Below are 25,673 nucleotides of genomic sequence, written 5' to 3'. Positions count from 1 at the left end.
GACAGTTTCACAGACAGAGACAGACGGTCTCTGTTTTTCTTTTCATGAATGTCGTGCATACACTGTTTACTTCCGTTCCCCATTAGCATCTCTCTCCCTTTATCTTGTTCATCCTCGTAATCCATTTCTCTTTGCTGCATCTAAGTGACAAGGTGGATGCATTTGCTGACTGACTTGATAAGACATTTAGATCTATTACAGTTACCTAAATGCCATAACTCTCTGAATACAAATGTGATTTACCCTCGGGAGACGGTAACTTGTAAAATCTATTGACAAGATCTGAGTTTGTTAAGAATGGATGTGAAAATAAAGTCCATAAGGGAGCCTGCATGCTATCTCGCTACATTTTTGCAGTGTTTTAAAATCTTGACACGAGAGTTTGATCTCACTTCTAACAGCACAGTTTGAGTTTTCACCATGAGGGGGTGGATAGCCAGATGTAGTAAGAGATGGTGGGAAAGCAGCGGGACTTGGGTGGGCAGAGATGGATGGATAGATAGATGGATGGGCGGGGAGAGAGATTGGGAGAAGAGGGGTGTGTGGCAATCACAAAGATGGAAGGATGAGGTGGAAAAGAATGACAAATGCAGAGATGAAAGATGGTCCAGCTGGAGAGACAACACACACACACACACACACACACAGTGTGTTGTCATCTGGTATTTACATTTTGACATTGAGGTGATAGAAAATAAAAGCATGATGGGAGGCTGTGAATAATGGGAAATTCTTCATGGACTGATGCATTTTTTTTTTTTTTGGATGTTGTTGTTGTAGTTTCTCTCTCTCTCTCTCTCTCTCTCTCTCTCTCCGAACCTGTTAACATAACATTCAAAACTTCACTGAAAGACTTAGCAGGTACTGCCCAACACACATGCAGAGCAAATTGAAATTATCATCGCTCAAATGAATAGGCAAATTATTGTTTACTGATTGTTTGAGTCATATATCAAATAAAAATGTGAAACATCACATGGTTTCAGCTATCCAAATATGAAAATTTGTGGCTTTTCCCTGTTGTGTTTTACCAATTAAACACTGCTTCCAGCCATGTGGCAATGCTCAAGATTAAAGCAAGCGATTTGAGGATGTGGCAACTTCGGATCCAAAGTTAAAAAACACCAAAGTCACACAGTAGCACGGATAAATTAACCAATTAAGGCAATTTATATTGATCTATGTTCTCTTCATAGCCACCAGATTCCTTAGACAAATGTGGTATTTTTGTCTTGAAGAACACAGCAGTTGCTGGTCCAGTGCTGACTTAATCGGTATAGATAGCTTAAGATAATTAAACAAAAGCATCACTGTATCTCGAGCATTTACACATGGCTGTAAACAGTGTCTAATTTGTAAAACGCAACACAGAAAAGCCACAGTTACTTACATTAAGAGCAACTCCTGTGTTTTGTGGGGTAAAATTACAGCTTTTGTCAAAGGAGTCTGAAGGGAGCACAGATTTAAATAAACGCTTCAGTTTTCTGTCGGAGTCTCTGACACTGAGGTAAAGCTGTAAATAACAGCATACACCTGAACTCATTTTGATTTTTATAGGGTGGTACCTCATACAAGCCCTTTTCAGAAATTCAAACTAACCCTTTAAGGAAGAAAAAAAAGAGTCCTTGCCATTGTTTTGGTTTGCTTAAGGAAACATATATGTATGAATATGTAAATGAGCACTTCACCAGTTACTGGGTAACGGAGCTGCATTTGAACATAGCCCCAGCTGGTGTTTGCTGTGTGTGTGTGTGTGTGTGTGTGTTTGTTAAATAGGCATGTGTTGTATTTGTTTTAAATCCAGTTGCACAGCTGGTGAAATTCGTAGCTTCACAATAGTGATCCATGTTACTCTCACATCTGTGCACTGAATTTCAGTGTGAACACACGCCCCGTTGTGTAACCACTGCTGACCGACCACACCTCACTTATGTAACTGCTCTCTGTAGTGCACTACCACTTCTGTGGTGTTTCAGAGTGGCTGGATGAGTTAATGTGAATAAATGTGTGGGAGCATCGATACTGAGCTCCATTACTACTGAGTGGGTTTGACTCTAACATACCGCAGCACTAATTAGACTTACTCATCTCACGGTTATCCACTCTGGATCTGCAAACATCACATGATGCATTTGCATTTGTGAGACGAGTTAGTGTGATCTTTATCGTCAGATGCTTCGAACAATACAGGTGCAAATTGAAGAGTGTGAAAACAAGAATACCTGTAAAGCCGAAAAGACATATAGATGTAAAGAGAACAATTAGCATCTTTATGGTGATAATAAAATGATGGCTTCCAGGCCAGAAGTAGTGAAACTGTGCCATAAGCAAACATCCTTTTGATTAGTTGGATGGAAATTCTGCATATGCAAGAAAAACAGCCTGGTGTTTATCCTAACCATCATGCAATGAGTGTTTTTTTTGTTGTTGTTTTTTCACAGACATAAAGAGATGTAGGTAAAACTCTTTGAAATGCCTCTGTGTTGGAAATGCTGCATCTATAGATGTCTATAAGATGCACTGCCTTCAAAGGAATCATGCAATCCTTGTGAAGGTAACAAAAATAGTGAGATATCAACATTCCTGAAATGTATTTATTACTGCTTCACTGTTTTGTATCAATATCTAGGACACAATGTTTAAAAAAAGTAAGAACTGCTTCAACAACAGTTGATTTAACCCGGTCAAAGTCACACGACTAGCTAATTTGTCTGAGAACTCTTTGCTACATGTGAGAGAATTGGTTAAACGCCCCACATCCTCTTTTTAAAGTGTCTTCTCTGTTCATATTTGAAATGCACCAGATGTCTTAATTACTGTTTGTTAGTTTGCAGTTGCACTTGGTGACTGTAATTAAACTGTGCTGTGCAAATATTGTTTTGTTTCAACTTAATTCAGTTTTCCAAAATCAAAACAATACTTACTCTGTGTCGCATTTTTATTTTATTTTTTAAAACTGGACTCAAACAAAAAAAATCCAAATAGAACGACTTGTGTTCAAAGAACATTATTCATTTTTCTTCTCTGTTCAGACGATTAAAGGGAAACAACGTGTTTGTGAGTCTGTTCCACTGCTGTGTTAAATATCACAGCAGCACAGATCAGAAGCCTGCCTTCTTTATATTTATCTCATCTACAAACACTTCTTGGTATTTATTCTGCTGCACTGTTCATTTTAGCCTATGTGTGGTTTAAAGGGGGGAAAAAACAGCACAAGCTTCTCCGAAGCTTCTTGCATGCACAGAGAGGGTTTAAAGAACTATTAACCATTACTAGTATTGCCAGTATATTACAGGTTCCCTCATATTTTACAGATGGAACTCTGCATTCAGGAAGCACAGCTATTTGAAAGAATATTTTACAGTTGTAAGCAAATCTACTCGACACTGCTTCTGTTTTCTATTTATAGGCTTAGAATTGAAGGCACAGGCAATAATTCCCTCTATACAGTCCAAGATAGAACAGAAAGCTTAAGCTGTGAATCTGCAGTGCAGTGCTGTACACAGACAGAGAATTGCAAACACACACACACACACACACACACACACACACACACACACACACACACACACACGCATACAGACGCTGTTCTCATCCTGCTCACTAACCTATTTCAATAATTCAGAACAGTGACTTGCTGGCTGGCTGGCATGGGGCTCTGTCCATGGACTCAGTCAACCATTAGACGCAAACACACACACACACACACTCACGTGAACATGGCATTAGTTATGCATGGCAATTTTACATCTTTGCAGCTATACACACTAAACAAGCTTCAGATATTTGCTTCCTAAAGGATTTGACTTGTTTCACACCCAGGGGGCCGTGTATGCATGCGGGTTTGTGTGAATGTTGTATAGATTTGTATTTCAAATCCAAAATCCCACATATGCAATGTTATGCATGCATAATTGAGGAAGTGTGAGATCCTGTTTTGCACATTTGTGACTCTGACAGAATTCACAGTACGTACTTGTGAGTATCTGCGTGTCGCAGGTCTGTAGAAGTTACAGCTTCTAGTTGTTATATTATATAACCTCTAGCTTTAAAATATACAATATCATTTCTCTGCATCAACAATCTATGATTCACATCAAGCGTGCAACAAACACATTTCAATCAGAATCAGATCAATTTTGTATTAATTCCTTTGCTACTTATAAATCAGTCCTCTATGTAAGCCAGTAACTTAATTGACTTAACTTAATTACATTACATTAGAGTTACTAATCCCACTAACACTTCAGGGGTCAGCTTAAAAAAACAACAACATATAAGCATGCAGCAACATTTTATTTTTATTTTTTGTTTAGGTGTGACAAGTGTAAAAGAAGTCTGTTGATTTGTCGGAAGTCACTCCTCCCTCCAACGGATCCACTGAGCAAAAAAATCTAGAATATGGTTGTATTTGTATTGAGGAATAGCACCAAAAATGAAGCTCCAGTAACTCGGTGACAAGAACTTTACATTTCCTACTTCTTGGCAACAGCAGGAACAGGGTTCAGTAACTTAACACAGCTCTGAGTGAAACTAATCTCCAAATCAAAGATTCAGGTTGAGCTACGAGAGTACTGAGAGCTGAATGCAGAGAGATTTCTCTTTAGTCTCCGGCCCAGACATGTGAGGTACATGGTTGGCCATGGTCGGTCCTCATAGGACCACAGGCAGTGCAGCTAGGCTATCCCCTGCTGTGTGGCTGCAGTGCATGTCCCCACAGCAACCAGGCCCATAGAAAAATCATTTTAGTGTCTTGACTTTGATAGTAATTTGATGGAAATATAATGTATTTATTTACATGTGCTCCTTTCTTCACAGATCACTGTAATACTTAATGTGCTACTCAACCTCAAACAAAGATCTGTTTAATTTAGCAAAATATGGTGCTACGTGGTAAAATGTGTGCCACCTTTCCAACCCTGTGGATGATATCATATTGTGATAACTGGTTGGTTCATACATAATACACATAATACAGCATGAAACATCCATGTATGATCTCTGTTACTGGTTATGAAGTGTCCATGCTGTGGACTCTCATATAAATAATAAAGGACACACTAATTCAGCAGACTTCCTGCAGCTGTGCAGCCTAGTTATAGCGTTTCCTAGTTTGGACTTACATAAGATATTGAATAATTGAAAGTGATTATTTTTAGGAGATCATATATATATATATATATCTATCTATATATATATATATATATATATTTTTTTTTTTTCCTTTTTTCTTTTTTTTTTCCATTGTTTGTCTTGTTTCATGTGGAATTCATCAAAGCTTTCATCTTTATCTGGAACTGATGTTAAGTAATGTCACTATGGCTGTCACCACGGGTATCCGGGCTCATTATAGGATATATGCATCTTGAAAAGTCCAGAACAAAACTCGTAAATGTAGACTCACCCTGGGGCTTCAGGCTCATTAGACTGCACCAGTTGTCTTTTCCCACTGGGAATCTACAGGAAACCAACCACTGACCCACAGTTTAAGTAATGCAACTCTAATGCTTTTTTGCTGTTATGGATTTCACCAACATTTAAAACGCTGCGGCTCTGCACTGCTGCAGTCATCAGATCATGTTTGATGGCGACTGACAGACTTTGATTAATATTTTAGAAGGTTTTTTTTTTTTTAAATACAGGAAACATATATTTCCAGCGTAGACAGGTGAGATAGATGACATTAGGTAGATGACTTTTATATACCTGTTTGTGTCTGTAAATAGCTGCCGCAACAATGTGCGGTGTGGAGTTACATAAAAAGCCTTGGACTAGTTTCTGCTGTGCAGGCACATCCGAAGAACACTATTCACTCTGTAGTTGTAGTCGTGTTTCTTTGGGGGTTATTTTGGAACATGGGTGGAACATGATTGAGAATTTTGAAGGAGTTCATAAATAAACAAATATTTGGTAAATGATTTCAGGAGTTTGTGTTATGGCTGCAGTGCCTGCACGTGTCTGCCCACTGCATGTACAATAGAGCTCACGTCCTTGCATGTGGTTCAGGGCGTGGTCTAGCATATTAACACCAGTCAATCACTTTCGTTGCTGCTGACAGATTTGCTGACAAAGAGACTTTATTTTAGCACCATATCATTTTAGTCAAGGTCATATTAAGAGTGGGGAATTAATAAATCACAAAGGTAATCTATCATTCAGTTCATGTCATCTGTCTATCTACTGTATCCATCCATCTATCCAATCGTTCAAAGTCAAAAATGTTTGGATGTTATTTATTTTCCTGAGTTATTGCATTTGGCTGCATATTCATTAAACGTAAAGTGAGCCCACGATTTTGAATGTTGCCCGGTCAGCTGTTGTGTTCAGTTTGTCCAAGAGCTTATCAATATTTTGGTACGCAGCAGTCAGAGAGTGGGTCAAGTTTAGTACCGCTTCTTCATAGTCATACCTGTGGTATCAGTCCAATGGGTGGATCTAGAAAGGTTAATATTCTGGAGTGCTTGTGTTTGTGCTGCTCTAGGCAGATTTCATTATTGGCTGACTGTAACGTGTGTGTGTGTGTGTAGTGTGTGCATGTGTGTGTGTGTGTGTGTGTGTGTGTGTTTGTGTGTTTGTGCTGATACCAGACACCACCCCACTATTGATGTGAGAACAGTCTCTAACTCTCCTCTGCATCTATCTTTATCTCCTTCCGTCTTTCTCTTTTTCACTTTTACATTCACCCCCCCTTCCTCTTTTTCTATCTCCCTGCATCCGCCTCTTGCTTTTTTTTTTTTTTTTTTTTCCTCTGGTAACACCCTCCACCGCTCCTCCTTCTCTCACTGTTGCAACCCCATGCTCACTCCTCATCCTCTTTTCAACCCTGTCCTGCTCACCCTCCCCTCCACCCTCACTCTTTGCCCTCATTCTTTTCCTTCCTTGCCTCGTTTTGATCCCACCCTCCCTCCATCCCTCCCTCTCTGCCCTGCTGGCTCAGCTGGTACAGAAGCAGCCTTTGTTTCAGCTGTGTCCTCTAGCCTTTGAAGGAGGAAAGCTGAAAAGCGAGAGGCAGGGAGGGCTAGAGAGAAGACGTGGAAGCATGGAAAGGCTAGGAGAGAGAACCAAATGGGAAAATGGGATAGAAAGAGGTGAAGTATGGGAGGATAAATGTAAAGAGGGAGGGGGGGGCGGATGAAGGAAGGATGGAAGGAAGAGGGATATCTTGGGATCAATGGTCAGGGTTGTTCAAGTCATTGATATCCAGTACCAACAGCATGTGAGGGCAGATTTCCTGTGTGGCGGGGGGATCAGTCTATAAGACGTCTGCTCTCAACGTAGCACACTTCACCTGGTTCAGTGGTGCACAATTCTCAATTAAAGGCTAACCATGCAATTTATTGATAATTAAGCTGATCTTGAACAAAACTTCGTACACCTTTACTGTGCTGCTGGCCAAGTAGTCGTCATTACAAATACACTATACATGTTACAGGTTGTCCACATGTGGTGTGGAGACAGAAAGTGGTTTACGCAGTCAAAAGGTTTGTTTTGTTGAAATATTGCTTTATGCGTCCTATGCTGAATACCTATTTACTCTTTATTTATTTCCTGTTCCACAGTGAGTGACAACAGAAAGAAGATTTTGGAGCTTTACCCTCATCCAAGATGTTATAGCTGTGGTAACATGTGAATCCTGAAGCAGAGTGTTATCCGCTTTTACATCTCTGAAGGTAAGATGCATTTATATTTGGCCTTTTTAAAAAAAATTTAATGGATTTGCTAGGGAATAATTAGAATATGACATATGCATATGAGTTTTTGAGAAATACAATCACCTTGCTTTCTTTGCTGAGAGTTACATGAGAAGACCGACAGCACTCTCATGTATGTACGTTAAATACGAAGCCACAGCCAGGAGGTGGTTGGCTTAGCTTAGCATTAAAACTGGAAACAGGGTGAAAAAGATAATAAAATCAACCCACATGTTTATGTTGTTTGATCAATCCATAGAAAAACAGAAAAAGTCCCTCGCCAGGAAACACAACCTTGCAATTTGGTTTTATTGCATCGTCATTTATGCACATTTTCCAAAATATTGCATGTATTCCTTTAATAGTTCAACTGTGGAGGGTTGTTGTAAAAGTGTGTTCCTCTTCCTCGATAGAGATTTGCTCCAATGGAGGGCAGGCTAGCTTTTTTTTTTTTTTTTCTGGTAGTAGAAACCAGGTTTTAATGCTGCTTAGCAGTTTGAGTCACAGAGTTCAATGAAAGCAGGTTAGATTTGGTTCAAAGTAACAAGGTCGGGATTTGTCACCTGCATGTCTAAGTGTGGTCTCATAGTGGAAATGGAGATGTAGTGGAAGCTACATTGATGTTTTACCAACCTGTGACTTTGTGTGCACCTGTAGTGGAAACCTGAATAGTGTTATTTGGTTCTCTGCAGCTTTGCTATGGAAATTGGATTAGCCCTGTCTTGTCCTGTAGTGGAAACCAGGCTATCTTGTTTTCACTCAAGGTGAATACACAATGGAAACCAGGCTGTCCCAGTTTGGACTCGTCATTGAAACCAGGTTGTGGTAGTGTCAGCTTTGCAAATCAAGCACAACACTTTCATTCCATTTCATTAGGAATCAGCTCGGATTGTGGCCTTAACAGCTTTTTTTTATTATTAAATCTCCATACGTGTCTCATTCTCACCCTTTTTTTTAATCGCCACTCTTCCTCCTTCCTTTCTCATCTCCGCACTAGTCTTTTCAGACGGGGATATGGTAGCTTGTCATCTTCATACAGGCCTTCTCTGTCAGAAATCCACCTCTAACCCTGTGAGACTCTGCGGCTGATTCCCTCTCCCCCGTGCCCTCTCTCTCTTTTCCCTATAGCCTACCTTCCCTTTTCCTCTCATCAGCTGACTGTTAGATCTAACTTCGACATGGCCCTTTGGGATGTGGCTGACTGCTGAACTAAGCTAGAAAGACGCAGAGGGAAGGAGAGAGGGAGAAACTGGGGAGAGGTGGGCAGATGAAGAGAGAGTCGATAATCTATCTATCTATCTATCTATCTATCTATCTATCTATCTATCTGAACCTAATTATGGGTAAATCTATAATCTTTGTATCTTTTCAACCTTGACGCTGTTCTCCGAAGTCAACTGGATTAATTGAAGAGGAGATAGAAGATGAGATTCATGTGTGTGTGTGTGTGTGTGTGAGCTGTATATTTCTAACAATGCCGCAGGCAAATGTAAAATCTTCTCTGACCCTGATGAATCTTACATGCATACAAACAAAGTGTGTTTTTTTTTTTTTTACTGAGATATAATCATAGCTAGATGTGAACGATTCTCACAGACTATTATTCAGTGCATGTATACTTTGTGCGTGTGTGTGTGTGTGTGTGTGTGTGTGTGTGTGTGTGTGTGTCGTGCCTTTCACATAATCTTCGTCATTGTTCATCATCACCCTCAGCACGTTAGCCCTCTCTTTTGTTTTTCATAGTTCCGTTGTCTCTGTTGACTGTGTAATCAAAGTGTAGTCCACCACAGACCTTTTCTCTTCATTTACAGGTTTATCATATTGTCACTACATATTATATAAATATAGCAATATAGAAAAAATCTGCACCATGGATATGGGCATTCTATAAAGTTGGGGGACATACAAGAAACCATTTAGAAAGGAGTGCCGCGAGAGAGACGTTCTGACCTTTAATCTCTAGTATGGGACAAGCAGATGGACATGGATGGAAAACAATTCCCTACAATTCCCATAATGCATTAGGCTTGGGCTATTACAGTTTGACTTTAATGTTATCAAAACTTTTCTTTCTATTAGACTGATGCAGAGTTTGATTTATCGTAGTGTTCGCCCTAAAAGAAGATGGGCGAGGCCCGTAACTGCCTGACACCATCTTCAACATTGACAACGCAGTGACCTCCTTCACTTTTCAAGCAGCCGGGAAACAAACACATCACATGGGAGCTTATTTTGGTCTCGAGAAGCTGCATCCTTTATTTACTGATATAAACTGCACATTTACTGCTAAACTGACAACCTCACTGCTCACTGTTCCGCTGCATTCGCCGCCACTCTGTGCTGCTTGCTCTTGCACACAAAACGGAGCTGCTCGATGGCGACTGTGAGTGGTTGGGGATAACGTTACAGGACTAGTCAAATAGAAAAATTGCCCCTATTTGGGAGTATTTTTAGGTTCAAAGCTGTGTGCATATCATCTCCATTCAGCTTTGATGTGTCTGTATCCAACACATCAACAAGTGTCATCAGGACAGACTTGTGCTTATTTATCCATCTAATCAGTGTTGTATAGGGCATAAGTTATAGCAAGGCTGATTACATTTGATACACACAACACACTTTTACAAATACAAATACTTTCATATACTGTATACCCCAGTGAAATGTCATATTAGACCCGAGTCAAATAGCATCTTTAGTTAGATCTTTACTAGAACTGGCACGATCTGTCAATTAACAGAATAACAATCAGCAGTTATTTTAATCATTCATTCATCTTTTAAGTAATTTTAGAAGTGTTAACCATTATCATTCATTCATCTTTTAAGTAATTTTAGAAGTGTTAACCATTCCCTAGTTTCAGCTTATTTAATGCATGTCACGTTGTTTTTTCGCAAACTTTAGAAAGCTGTTTTCACAAGTAAACCTGACCATTATGTGTAAAGTTGGTGCAATGCGCTCGTCAAGCTGCATTAGTTTACACTGTATTCATGGATGCTTAGACAAAAAATAACTAGGTTGCTCATAATGCTGATGAAAAAGTCTAGAAGAATTCATTTCAATATGAACTTTGGTTCAAAAGAAGTTTTAAAAAACTGATTGAGCATCACATGAAATTAAATTAACAGTGCATATAATGTACTTACTGAATAAAGCATACAACCTGTCAGTCAATTTCCTGGGAGTAGACACGCTGAAGGTTGGAGACAACAATAGATAGAGCATGATTTCTTTTATTATTATTATTATTTTTTTTCCCTCATTGCTTCAGGGAGAGATGCAGACACAGACATGAAGAGCGATGATGAGATCAAACAGCCTCTGTTTGTTTTTATCTTTTTAATGAACAAAGTGCCACACATCCCAGAGCTTTGGAGTTCACTCAGAGGACTATGTGCTGATGAGGGAATTCAACCTGCAACCCTCCAGCTTCTGAGAACAACTTGAACTAATGCTCTCTTTAGAGCTGGATCATCCCTGTGCGTGCATGTGCTGAAGTCAACTCGACTGCTCAGCAAAACAGATCAAAGTCAAAGTCAAGTCTCCCTCTGTCCCTTACTCACTTTGATGAATGGAGACCAGGATGGATGGATGGATGGATGGAAGGAAGGGAAAGGAGGACAGATAAAAAGGGAGGAGATCGAGAGAGGGATGAATGAATGACTGAAAGTACAAGGAGATCCAGAACGGATTGACGGATGTAGGGGGTGCACAGAGTACGTGAGGTGGAAGCTAGATGGATGAAAGGGTGGATGGATGGCTTCGACCTTTCCATAACCCTCTAAGCTATAGATTTAGTCACATTTCTTTCTTTCTTGGCTTCTTTTTTAACTTCCAGCGAGCCATCGTTCTTTTTTTCCCCAGAGCTTTTTCGCCCTCTTCTCCTCTTCTGTCTTCTGTTTTTTTGTTTTGTTCTTTTCCTCTTCACCCTTTTCCTTTTTGAAATGTATTTTTACTTTCTCATCTTTCGATCACGTTAGTTTCCTTTTTTTTTTTACTTACATCACATCACACCCCTCTTCTCCTCTCAGCTCATCTCATCTCCTGCTTTCCTCCGTTAACCTCCCTGTTACCTCCTTCTCTGGCAGTGCACATGTGATAATCTCACTAGGCTGCATCCGTGTGTGTGTGTGTGTGTGCATGTGTGTGTGCGCTCTCTCCCAGAGACTTGAAAGGCTGCCTGAGTCCCTGGGGGGAGTTTGGCATCTGAGACCTGCCACGGGCCAACCAAGCCTGGGTCACCAAGCTAACCTCTTCCCACTGCTTCGCCTCCGACCCTGTGGGATAATAGGTGTGAGGATGGGTGGGCAGGTGGAGGAGGAGAGGAGAGATAAAAGGGATGAAAGCCAGGGGATGAGGATAATTCATACATGAGTGGAAATGCAAATACATAAGACAAACACCCCGAGGTATTCCGTTAGTCATGCTTAAAACTCTTTCCCTCTGTTGCTTTTACGTGCAGTCGTTAGTCATGCTGAACACTTCAAAAGTGGTTTGTGTGTGTGTTTTAACTCCCAGCATGACATGGATACCTGATATGGGGGCAAAAAAAGAACACAGATGCAATTAAACATGGTATTTGAAGTTAAATGCAAGAACTTAAAACTGTGTAATGATATTGTAAGACTAACCAAGCAACTAAAATGTCTTTAAAGCAATGTTGCAGTGAAATTATTTCTGCTGCAGAGTAGTCGGAGTGCAGGTAGAGTTGTCGAACTATACAAACAACAAAACAAACAAAACAAAAAAAGACAGAAGGAAAAAAAAAAAACAGAAGAACAAATACAAGATGAGAAAATATACGGCATCTCAGCTGTGTCCGTCTGCACTTTATGTTTCAACAAACATCACTAAATGTTTTAAGGGCTATTCTTATTGGCAAGTGCTGAAAAATAGTGTGCGTGTGTGTGTTTTTTTGTTTCTTTCTCTCCGGGAACGACAGGCAGAACATAAACTCAATATCACCAGGCAGCAAGAAAACACATTACCAAGGCTACACTGACAAGCAGCAACCTTTCAATGTCTTGACTTTGTGTACCAATTAAGATCTGACACATTAATACATTCTCAACTAGTTCAGCATACAGACAAATTAACTGTAGAGAACAAGCGCCAAATCTCTCATTGCTGCCTCCACCCCTGGAGTATGGTTAAACTGAAGGATTTAACATTTAGATTAGGGCATAAGTCAGACTACCAGTGTACACGGCCACATTACTATTGAGAAAACCTGCATCTGAACCTAATTAGACACAATTAGATGCCAGATTCTAAATTTTCTTCCAGATGTTGAAAAAAGTAAAAGGCTGATGTGGAGGTGCCTATAGTAACACAAAAGAGAAAGTACATGGTGGCACGGGGTCTTAATTTTGAGATTAAACACCACCTCCAATCATTTTCACCATGTCTTCATTTCTTTACAGTGACTACACCAACATAATAATACTACACTTAATTTGTATAGCACCTTTCAAACACAGTTATTGAATGTGCCAGTGAGTTACAGTAAAAGTGGAACACATGCTTGTTTTGCTTAACGCTTGGGTAAAGGGATGTTGTAAATCAAACAGACAAATCTGCTCATTTCCTTCTTGTTTCTTACCGTATTAAGGCCATTTTCTTCTTGTTTGTGAGAATCCCTCACAGGATTTGTTTTATTTTGTTTTTATGGGAAGTGAGAGTCTGTGTCTCTCTCTGTCATAATATTTCTGACTTCCTCCCTGAAATTCTTGGCTGTTCTCTCTATCGCTATCTGTTGTTGTCTCACTGTAGGCAGCAACAGGATATGGAGTGTGTACACAGGATGTGAGGGTAGCCATACTTGTTTATTGTATAGTGAAAGCCCACAGCCTGGCTAGAAGTCAGTGCTGGATGACAAAAATGGACGGAGATGGTGAGGTTTAGGATTCAGACCGCATCTGGTTGTTATCACTTTGTGTGTCAAAGTCAGCATTCAATTGTTCACTGTGTATTTACCATGTAGAGTCCATTGTGTTGTCACATGTTGATGACTGTTCTTATATCACAGAGATGATAATGGTCACTGATCAAGAATAAAAGAAAATGTCAAACGAGGACGGAACCTGGATGCCAAACTCAAATTGTATTCTTCATTTAATTAGACTTTATTTGTATGACACGTTTCATACAGATACAATGTAACACAAAGTGCTACTGCTGCGAGAAACAGTTGTCTGACTGAACTGACAAACTATTCACAGATGTGTTAAGAGCAACAGATCTGTTCCAAGACAGATACAGCATCGATTTACAGGTAATTTCAGATCAGAAATTTATGGAAGCAAAGAAAGGGAGAAAACTGCCATTGATGCAATATATTTTATTTTACCAGTACCACAGATGCTGTCACACTATTCCACTAATCAACAACCTGCCAAGATATAATTAAGTGCCAACAAAGGCAGAGAAGAAAGAGACTGCGAGCTAGTTAACATGCTGGATTGAAAATGTTTAAATAAATTACCATTACAAATGTTTTATGAAGACAGAAATGCAGTGAAATTCTACAGGTTTGTTTGACCGCGAGGATACACAAAATGCATCTTGAGGGCGTCAACTCTGCCTCTTTGCCAATCTCTATCTCTGCCTCAGACTCTCTTTCTATTTCTGTCTCTCTCATTCCAACTTTATTACCCTCTGCTTCTCTCATATCCATCACTTTGTCTTCTCTGTTGTCTTCACCCGTCTGGAAAAGTGCCGCTAGTGATTTGAGTACGTCTTTATCCGTCTATATCACTCTTGCAACCTTAAGTGATTCTGTTCATGCAGCTAGTATGCTAATATATTTGTTTTTATTATTTGATTTTTATTTATTTTTTTACTCAACCTCTATATAACTGAGGGGACAGTGTCTAAAAAATGAATATCCAAGGTTAAAAAGACAGCGGCACGTACAAAAAAAAAAACATTTCATCACACCCACGGCCTACATAAAAAACACAACAAGCAATGTACGGAGAAAAAAGCATTACATAAAGACAAACATGAGGCAGACAACAGTATCAGCCAGTACAGCAGTGCAACAAAGCAGTAAGACAAACAGACAAAGAAAAAAAAAAAGCAGTAGCAAGAGAACGGGAACATGCAGAGGGAGAATGAGTGGGTCGGGAAGCAGCTACAAATCTGTGTTACAGTTTACTGACCACACTGGATCCCTTTTCAATCTTATGACAATGTTTATGTGGAGACATTGGACCTGTAGCATTTATGTAGTAGTTATTCTGAACAATAAACAACTATCGAGCTCGACACTTTTACTGTGGTTGGGACTAGAACTATACGTAATACATTGGTGGCAGGTATTGTGCAATAAGACAAGTGAAAACTGTGAGATTTAGTCATTTCTTTAATTGTAAAGTTCTTAAGGCTGTAAAACCATAACACACATCAAGTGCACATCTATTTCAGCTGTGCGTTGTATGCTGGGGTGAAATAAAATAAAAGAAAAGAAAATGAATATGTATAAGCTTCTGACATTTTTAAGTATGCTAATTTCCGAACTTTTCACAGCATCGTGCACTTTGGAATGGGGACATGGCGAGATTTTTTTTAGAACAAGCTCAAGGAAGCAGTAACACAACAATAATGAATTATAAACAATACCTTTTGTATAATGTATATCATCTATTTATAAGACAGTTTCAAGCCTCTTACAGTACCATAGTGAAAGCAGTGGATTCCTGAAATGTAGAAACTTTATTTAAAAAATGATATGCTTTAGAAAGTGGTTACTCGCTTTTACATTAGCTCCCAACATGCTGGCATCTGCAGTTTTTTTATAGTACACAATACAGCATGCAACCTAAAAGGATGTTTTTGTATTAAAGACACATTATGTCGGACTTTGCTATTGGTGAATTTGTATTGGAGACATGCAGCCATCAGAGGGATGGGCTTAGCTTAGGATATTCTCTTTTTGTGCTTTCTGATTGAGCTGTTTCCACTGTTTTCACTTTCAAAAGCAATGCGTTCAGTCAGACAGCTTGCAGATGCCATCCTACCCTAAAGCTACATGTGTCTCCACCAACATGTCTGCCGCTTTGTCATAGCTTTGGTCTCTTTTTTTTATTTTTTTATTCTCTCCTCTCAGATTACCCCTCCTCTTCTCCCTGCTAGGTAGATCTTATCTCTTGTCAATGTCTCTCAGCCTGTTTCCACTCTTCATCTCCCCCTGTGTCTTTCTTTTTTTTTTTAACCTCATTTCTTATTGAGCACCTTGGTTCAGCATTACACGGTTTCATTCTCTTTCTTTCGTCATCTTTTTCGAACATTTTGTGCCTTGGCTTGCTTGTCGGAGTGAGTCAGTATACCTTCCCCTTTGTCTCCACCCCTTTGTGTATAACTTCACCTCCCTGTCTTCTTGGTGGTAAAAATAGATGCACCAACACATTCGAATTCCTAACATGTCTTTGGTGGAGATGTGTTCTCTTGTGGTAAGGATTGCAGAGGTGTTTTCTGGGTTCAGTTTGTGGTCATTCTGTCTTAATTAAAGCTGCATTTTATGTTGCATACTGCATGTTTTGCTTGTTATTTTTTACTGTTATTCATTTTAGGTTTCTACTTAAGAGCTACACTAACCCTTATAAGTTGAACAAACATTTCTAGAGGCCTAGGCCTGAACTGAGGAGACAATACTCACACACAGCCACCTAAAAAAAAAAAGAAAATCTTAATAAAACAACTGAAGAAGAGAGGTGGTGCTGCATAGATATAGTACACACCGCAGAGAGCCGTCAAGCCAGCAGGCTGCTTCATTTTATATAGTTGTTCATGGAGAATAGTGAGAGTAAAATAAAATCTTCAAAGTGGAACACATGGTTTGAAGACATAATTATAACAATAAAGCATTATTCTTGTTGTGTAGAAATTGCTGAAGTCAAAGGTCAATGGTGAGGTCAGGAAGGAAGAAAGTGTTCAGGAGCCTCTGATGTCTTATGCTGTATTATTTATTGACGCTTGGCAGAGGAGAATTAGAGACACGTTCAAAGTACATCCGAAGTGCTTGAGTCAGTCTCACATTCTGCCCAACTCATGCTGGTGGATAGACTTTAAACCCTTGGAGGTGTTATTGTCAGCATATTCTAGTCTGGAGACACAGATGTCTGTTTACACAGATTGGAACGTCAACGGCTACTACTATCTATTATGTCTAGGTCTAGGAAGGCAGCAACAGGTCTCTTCGACCCCGGCCACCACAGTGTTGAGATATGGTGGCACCTAGTCAAAGACAAACAATTAATACTGCCGAGGACCTCAAGGCCCACACGTGACCTTGTGTTACCTAAGGACTGAAAATTCAATAACAATTCTTACCTTACCTTACCTCTCGCTAGCTTATTATGTACTGCATTAATATCATCAGTTTTCCACATAATACATCACTACAATAGCAGGGCTAACCTAGAGTTTATCTACTACCTGTATGCATGAGTACTGAGGGTTGAAACTGGTTTAAGTCTCTGGTTTCTGATCACAGAAGGACACTTGTACACTATAGACAGACAATTTCTTAAAAAAACAAAACAAAAAAAAAACCTCTGGCTCTTTCTGGCCCACAACTAGTAGTGTCTTAGTGTGTCCTCGGAGGAAATACAAACAAGTACCGTATTTTCCGCACTATAAGGCGCATCAGATTATAAGGCGCACCTTGAATGAATGGCCTATTTTAAAACTGTTTTCATATATAGGGCGCACCGGATTATAAGGATTATAAGATTATAGAATAGAAGCTACAGTAGTGGCTGGGGTTGCGTTATGCATCCACTAGATGGAGCTGCGCTAAGGGGAATGTCAACAAAACAGTCAGATAAGTCAGTCAAACTTTATTAATAGAAATGAACAAACAGCTGTTTTATAATTTTTCCCGAGGTAATGTCAGTGACGTAGTATTTTCGCGACACAAATGGTGTTGGACTGGAATTCCTCTTTACCGTTCTTACCGCTGTTACTTCCATAGACATATATACATAGACATATATACATAGACGCCTCATTGAGCAGGTTGGTCCGTTGCTGTGATACGTTAACGCGTCCGCCATATTGGATGTGGCAGATCTGCCCGTAAACTAATACAAGGAAAAGGGTTGTGCTCTACTTTGCCACATCCAAAATGGCGGCAACGTCGACGTACGATTCAGCGCTCAATGCATCTACGTATATATGTCTATGGTTACTTCAGCGACGCCCCCTGACTAGGGTAGCCATGATTAACCAATATTGATCCATATATAAGGCACATCGGATTATAAGGCAGCTTTTGAGAAAATTGTAGGCTTTTAGGTGTGCCTTATAGTGCGGAAAATACGGTAAGTGAATCCAGAAACAGATGTACATTTAAAAATGAGATCAGGTGGGTTCATGCTCCACTGCATCGCTGAGTTGCCCTCTGTCGTTTTCTCCTCATCCATCTGCCCCATTATGCCGTTGTTAACTGCTGATGCCTGTGGAACATTTAGACAGGAAGTGCATTGCGGTTATCTAGATATGGACTTAGATGACTGTACTCATTGGAGAAATATGTTGTCAAGTCCCTCAACAGGAAATGTGCTGCCTACGCCTTCTTAATGACTTGTGGTTTGTGTGTGTGTGTGTGTGTGTGTGTGTGTGAGAGAGAGTTCCAGTTTACAGACTGTTTTCCGGCAGCAGCTGGTGGATGTCAAATCAATACAAAGGGCTAAATATGACGTGTCGACACATCATGTACACAGTGGTGTAATGCTTAATGTTAAAGAATCTTGAAAATATTATCTCTTGGCTCATTGTCTCCTTCTTTAGTCGTCGCAAAGAAGCACCTCTGTTAATGCATTCATTGACCAACCTCTCAATAATTCCACCGTTATTTTCTCTCATGCTGTTTACAGTTGGACCATCTCATCCAGTAAACAAGCAAATCTAATGTAGTGGGTGGTGAGAGCTCTGTGTCAAGTTTTCATTGGTAATTAGAGTTAATATCACACTGTGTTGTTTTAAAACCACATAGCTCCATATGGTTCCTCTGGAATAATAATGAGGTGATTAAAAAAATAAATTAATTAAAAATTAAAATGCCACGGTCTACCAGTGAAGTTTTCTGCCAATTTGACTGCACACACATTCATGTTACTCGTTGAAATCCCTGGTACTAATGACCATGTGGACACTGGTTAGTCATGTGCTGTGTCTTCATTGGGATACATCCGTTATTACACTTCTGTATAGTATACTGTGTACCTTCTGGCATAGTGCACTATTCTGGCAGGTTGGTGTTCTCTTGTGTGGTCTTTTCAGAAATGACAATCACAACATTATACTGCTTTTTCTTCCTCTTGCCAAATTGCAACCAGGAAGAGCATTACTGCCAACAACTGACCGCCAAATATAGATATAAAACATATGTACAACTTACATTTGTATACCACTGACGGTCCAAGGTGTCCAGCATTTCAGATGCAACTTTTTAAACGTTGAGTGTACCATCTGGGTACACATCGTACACAACATCTTGCCCTAAATGCCAGTGTGAATGCACCTATGTATATATTCAAAATGGCAAGAGTAAGTATTGAAATTGCAAATTTAGACACAGGAATTGTGTTTATTTCAAGGGGGAAGAAATGCAGCTTACTTGGAGTCCAACTAGAGTTTTAGCTGAGAAGGTCAGAGAAAACTTCCCTGTTGGTTTAAGATGCTGAAACTTCACTATACATCCTTAGCAGATTTGTTGAAATTGTAGGAAGTGAAAACCTGAAGCATAGCAGTATTTCCCATAGCTCCAGTACAATGATATCCTGGGCTACCTCTGGGCCAAGCCTTCCATGCCCTTTGTGCACTGCTTTCCATCCTGTCAGGGAAGGATCTGCAACCACCAATTGAAGATGCATCACTGGCTCCACTGCACATCCTCTGGCAATTGTCTCTTTGCTCTCCCATGAGAATGGGGCTAACCATAACTGCCTGAAGGCAACCACCATAGCCCAAAGGGATCTGTTCAAGCTTAGTCTTAGACCCCAGAGGCACCTTTACACCAGTAATATTTACACTAGATTCAATAAAACAGCCTGGAATGATGACACTATGAGGCCTGGGAGACAAGTAGAGTGGTCCTGATGAGTATGTGCCTTTTCTACGTTAGCATCAATCTGAGAATCCACCACTAGGCTCTGGAGCTGCATCTTCTGAGAAGGGTCCAGCCTGCTCCCAGTCCATCTGTGGGATGCAGGTGTGAGTGTTGCAGAGACAGGTGGCATTGGACCTCTGTGAATATAGCTATAACCAGTGTTCTGGGCTAGACAGGACCACAGCCATGCACCAGATGACAAATTTGGAAATCATCTTTTAGGTTCATTTTTAACAAACTCCCCTGTGAATCTCCCTTGCAAATGGCTTCTTTAAATCTGCAGACTGCAGTAAAGATTTGTTCCAACTTGTGTAAAGACGGGTGATTACCATCCTTCTTGGAAGGGTGGAAAAAAAACCTTGCCTTGCTAAAAGTAGCTGGAATTTATTTCCCAAGTAAAGTGGTAATAAAGTGGCATGCTGAACCTACCAAGATAAAATTAGCCACTATCATCATCGTCATTATGACCATCATCAATCATCATCATACATCATGTTTCTTGTGTCTAATTGTGCTTGGACAATCAGAACAATCAGTTTTAGGAACGTGCTGGAACAAGGGGTCACTCCTTGTAGGGATAGTCTATAAAACAGTGTCGAACGGTGGCCCCACATTGACAGAACACCTTCCTATTCTGCATTCGTTTGAATGGAGTAGGAGCAGCCAGTCTTCAGCACCATTGGGGAGCTTTTTCCTGATACTATATAGTCTTAGCGGTCTGTTCAGTTATGGTTATGTCACAGATTTAGAACTGAAACTCATTTTCTTTGCATAGCATGGCTGTTGTAATTCTATAGCAGTTATGTTAAACTTTAGCACCATTCAATAACTGTTAACTTTACAACACTCACGTTTTACTGAGTGCCACGGAGTGCTTTAGCTCATATATAGAGCAGGTGAATCCAGTTACCAGCTTTCAGAGACACAGTGTGCCAGTAATTGTGGTCCTCTGAGGTCAGCAGATTGTGTTTTAAGCTCCCGTTGTAGGACACGCACACACACGCACACACACACAGCATTCACACACTACATTGGGGAATTTCAGTTTGATCGTCTCTAGCATTTTTATCTCTCGGGGGACTGGTCTCACATCAGTACAGCTGATATTAAAAATTGGTTGACATGTTGAACGCAAAACAAAATGACTACTAACAGTGTTTCTGTTTTGAGGGGTTCTCAGGGGTTTTGACACATTTTGAAAGAATATGTAATATATATCCTATAATTTTTTTTATAACACGGGGTGAAAGAGCTGCTGCTGTTATTTTTATTTGCTTCATTTAAGAGCCCTGGTTGAACAAAACATTAGTCCATAGGGTCCATAGTGCTAGAAGTGCTCTCTATATGCTTCTCTCTTAACTACGTGGATGTTCTGTTGTTCTACGTGGTAAACAACTGTGAACTGTGAACTCTGACTGTGAAGTGACAAGTAGCTTTTGATGGATAAATTTAGATTAGTCACACTCCCAGGTATTATGAAGTGATTACACATGGTGCCGTGCAGGTATCTCGCCAAAGGCTCATAAACACACACACACACACACACACACACACACACACACACACACACACAAACAAGCTTATTTAGCATTGTTATTGTGTTGGTTATTCCTGTATGTTTGCATGTGTACACACAAACACATACATGCAGTGGTGATCTGTATTTAACCTGAATACTGTGGTGATTAGCCAGTAGCTCTTGACAAGTCGAGCACATTAAAGGCAACTTAGCACACACACACACACACACACACACACACACACACACAGAAATACATACACACACAAGGAAACGTGCTTCCATATGTGTGGGGTCTTACTGCATCAGATTTAGGTATCAAAGTGCACCCAGTAAACTGAGTACACTCATTTATTTTAATTTCTTTCTAATGGTGCAAACCTCACACATCTGCCACCTGACCCAAATGTAATTACAGTGAGAAACGCACACAAACACACACACACACACTGGTACAGAAAACACAACATTAACAAATTTAACTGGACAGAAAATGATGATATCAGCACCGACAGGACATTTACATCAGTCAAAAGGGGATGCGAAAGCAGTTTTTTCTCAGAACTTTAAAATCAGTCAAAGTTACATTTATTAAGACACAACATTTCCTATTTATATATGTAAACAGGAACAGAAATGTTCTGTTCAAAACACTGAGTCTCAATTTAGCAGCATGAGGCTTTAGCTTATAATTAGAATAAAACTGCAGATCTGAATCATTTCTCCATGAGCCGTTTATGTTCAATAAAACTGATTGACTTGCATGACCTGCAATTAAAGATAAAAGTTACTTCTCGAGATAAGTTGTATCCCACTTTAATCACAAGATGCACTGCACAGTAGATGGCTCATCCAGCTGATTGCCATTATTTATCCAAGATAATGCTTACATTGTTCAGATTGTTACCCAGATTTGCTAATGATCCACATTTCTCCAGATAGATTCTCTTTGGTGAGACAGCGGTGTGCATGCAGTTAGCTCCGCTCATTGTTGTTACAGTAGGCCTGTAATTAATGAGAAAAATCCATGTGAGTTGTGTAATTTGTTTCAGTCTACTTCAAGTCAATAATGTAATTCCAAAGCTGGAGCCAATCGAACACCAGAGTAAAAACTGTACAGTCTTTGCCATTTGTCTTCGCACATCTTAAATTGAGGCTAGAACAGTAAATCCATCTGCACACAGCTAGTTAATGCAAAGTAATTCATTAATAACTAATCCTTAAGACTATATAGCACCGTGAACACAACAAACAGACAAAATATGAAAAATGCCAAATAACAACACCTTTGTATCTGTCATGATTTTCATCTTCTTCCCATGTGTATATAATGTGTATATAATCTAAATCCAGAGATATACTGTACGCTGGCTATCCATCTCATACAGTCTTCAGCGAAGTGAAAAGAACATCCGTGGTAAAATCTGCACTAATGGGGCAAGACAGAATGCTACAGTCACACTTACTACAACATTAGATACAACGTTTAACACACTGACGTCAGTCTTTCTTCGTTTTAGCTGAATTCTATACTGCTGTACAAGAGAATGACATAATTGTAAACACGTGACACAGTAGATTCGTTTAAGGAATGACAAGGCCAGAAAACATTTTAAAGTATCTCTGTAAATGTTGTATATATTTTGACACAGCCTGGCAAAGGGCCACAATATATTCCCACATGTCTGATACAAAGTAGTGAATTTTAATATTAAAGCAATATTTGTGCTTTATTTCTGGTGGATTATGTTTCTCGTGGATTCAAAGATTTTCTTTTTAAATTATTATTATTTTGATGCAAAACAAACAAAAAAAGTACATTTTTTTAGTCAAAGGTTGGCATTTTATAGTATAGTAAAGTATAGTATAGTATAGTATATTCATAGACATGCCTTACCTTGGTTTGCAGTCTTGCTCTTAAACTGGGCTATATTTCTTACCTTGCTTCCATCGCTCTTGGAGTTAATTCAATTTTTTTGCCACATTTTTTAAGTGTGCACTGTAGTTTGAGAAAGTGCTACATAAATACAGATTGGTGTTTTTTTTTTTTTTTTGAATACATATATTCATACCCTTTCCTAGCAGAACCCTGCTTTACATTCATAGAACACTACTTTTAGCTACTAAGCAGCTTCAGTGGACTAGGCAGGACAGACTCAGTCTTGCTCAAGGGTACCTTGGCTTTCACTAGAGAGAAGAGAGTATGTGCACTTGTTGTTGCACATGTATGGTGGGCATTTGGTTGGAAAAAAGTCCAGGAAAACAACAGTTGACCTGCCCACATCCACCTTTGTTCACTCTAAAACACTATTTTTTATTGCTATGACACAATGGGACACTGCAGAGCAAAGTAAACACAGAGAAAAAGCTTCATGCAATTTTAATATTTTTTGCTACATAGCTCTCGCTCTCTCTTACTATCGAAGTCTCACACTGTGATTCACCTTTAATTCTTTCTTCATTTCTTGTTCTTTTCTCTTTGTTGCTGTGTACCTCAGTGTCTCTTAAACATTTATGCTAATCCTTATTGACTGACTTTTTTCTTTCTTTTTCTTTTACATTACGTTTCTGCGTGTGTGTGATTGTGTGTTAAATTTGCTCAGTGTAAATAATGAAAGTGTGTGCTCATGTTTGGATCTTTGTAAATTATTTAACCAAGCCCACATACACACACACACAAACGCACACTCTCCCCCGCGACATACTGCTGGCACGCCATCATTCTACCTGTTTCTTTGTGTCTCTCCCCCTCTGTCTCTCCTCTCTCGCTCGCTGTGTCTCATTTCTTATTAAGCACCTCAGTTGAAAATTACAAGGTCAAGACAGCTATTTTAAGGAAGTAAACATCTCAATGGGCTGGCTTGGGACCAACAGTTTCATAGTCTTCTTCAAACTTGACCATGTCTAAAGTACATCTTCCAGCTCAGGAGGGGACTCAGGGGGGTACAAGATATAAAACGTCTTTATTTCGGAACATACATTGGAAGATACATTGAAAGCAGGTCCAATGAAGGAGTTTAGACAGACACAGACAGACTCTGGGTCTTTGTATTTTGACTTTGCATTCTCATTTATATTTTGGACATCGGGTTGGCTGCTACCCAGAGAAACTTCTTTTCATACCAATCAAAGATTTGGGCATTTTCCAAAGCAGCACTTACAAGCGAGTCCGCATGTAGCTCCTCAGTGTTGGCTTTCCACAGTGCTGATGAGAATGCTGAGCACTCTTTAAAGTAGATTGACACATTTAACTGTCAGCAAGCCAAGCAATGCAACAAAAATGCATAAAGTATGTGCATGTGTCGTAAAAGGACACAAAGAAATGCTTTTATGCCGGGAATCATTCAGTATGAAAGCAAAGCCTAATGTGCAGCTATCAGTAAGCTTTCAGCTTTCTGCCCTGCATGATTCATGTTACCAGGCGGAGGGAAGTAACTGCTGCGCCATGAAGGAAGACATTACTGTCATGTATATGAAATCTAAGGCCAAGCAGTGATGGTTCTCATCAGTTGTGGATGTTATTCTTTAAGGATGTTTGTATTAGAATTAACATATTCAAAGCATTAAAAGAACATCAAGGCAAAGATGATGTCTAAAAATTAACACAATGCACAATATATCAATAAAACATGTTGTTTTGTTAGTTACTGTAGTTTGTGGATCCTCCTACAGAGGATATTATGGACACTAACCCAAGTGGAAGTATCTTAAAAGAAAATACCTCCTGATCTTGTGAAGGTCTACAGTATGAGTTCCATGATCATTTTTAGCCGTAATATGCTTTTGGGAAATGGTGCCCACCTAGTTTTCTTTGCACTTGGCTAATTTAGATTCACACTCTTCACAAGTAAACAACGGGTTGTAAAGAAAGGTCACACTGACTAACAAGTACGTTGGACATCTTTGGTGACACATCTTCCCAGGCGGTTAACGTTATCTTTCAAAAGATAAAAAAGAAACAACAAAAGATGGCTGGTGTGGTCCCTTTTTTTCCCTACCATTCTAACTATCCCTTATATGCATCTTCTGGTGGCTCACTGTGTTACGTGGGGCCTCCTGGATGTTCTTATTGGTGTCATTAAAGAGCAACAAATGGGTTCTAAAAACCTTTAGCAGTGTGTGTGGGATAACGATTAGGTCTCCAGGTCGCCTACAGCACAACCAGCTAAATTTCAGAAGTGTAAAGGTCAGAGCATTATTGCCTTCAGAATATTAAATGTGGGTTGGAATGTAAATGCTAAAGGGACAACCTAAGAGCTGGTAGGTAAGGTTTACTTTTAGGAGATGTGTGGAGAGAGTGGATGAGGTGAGATTACTTATAAAGCATCAGGCTTCTACTTGATGGCTG

The 25,673-nt window shown here is 39.6% G+C and overlaps 1 protein-coding gene across 3 annotated transcripts in view; it reads left to right on the top strand.

Moving 5' to 3' along the window:
* The window catches only part of lrfn5a (leucine rich repeat and fibronectin type III domain containing 5a), a 115,045-nt gene that overhangs the window by 42,913 nt on the left and 46,459 nt on the right, over positions 1 to 25,673 (top strand). For all 3 annotated transcript variants that reach the window (XM_019273033.2, XM_027275185.1, XM_027275186.1), the window contains one exon: positions 7,560 to 7,670. The gene's annotated coding sequence lies outside the window, so the exon portion shown is untranslated. The remainder of the gene's footprint in view (positions 1 to 7,559; positions 7,671 to 25,673) is intronic.

This window comes from Larimichthys crocea, chromosome XXIV, assembly GCF_000972845.2.
Source record: "Larimichthys crocea isolate SSNF chromosome XXIV, L_crocea_2.0, whole genome shotgun sequence".
Lineage (NCBI taxonomy): Eukaryota > Metazoa > Chordata > Actinopteri > Sciaenidae > Larimichthys > Larimichthys crocea.
The sequence above is the reverse complement of the archived record's forward strand: the minus strand, read 5'-3'. Positions and strand labels throughout refer to the sequence as shown.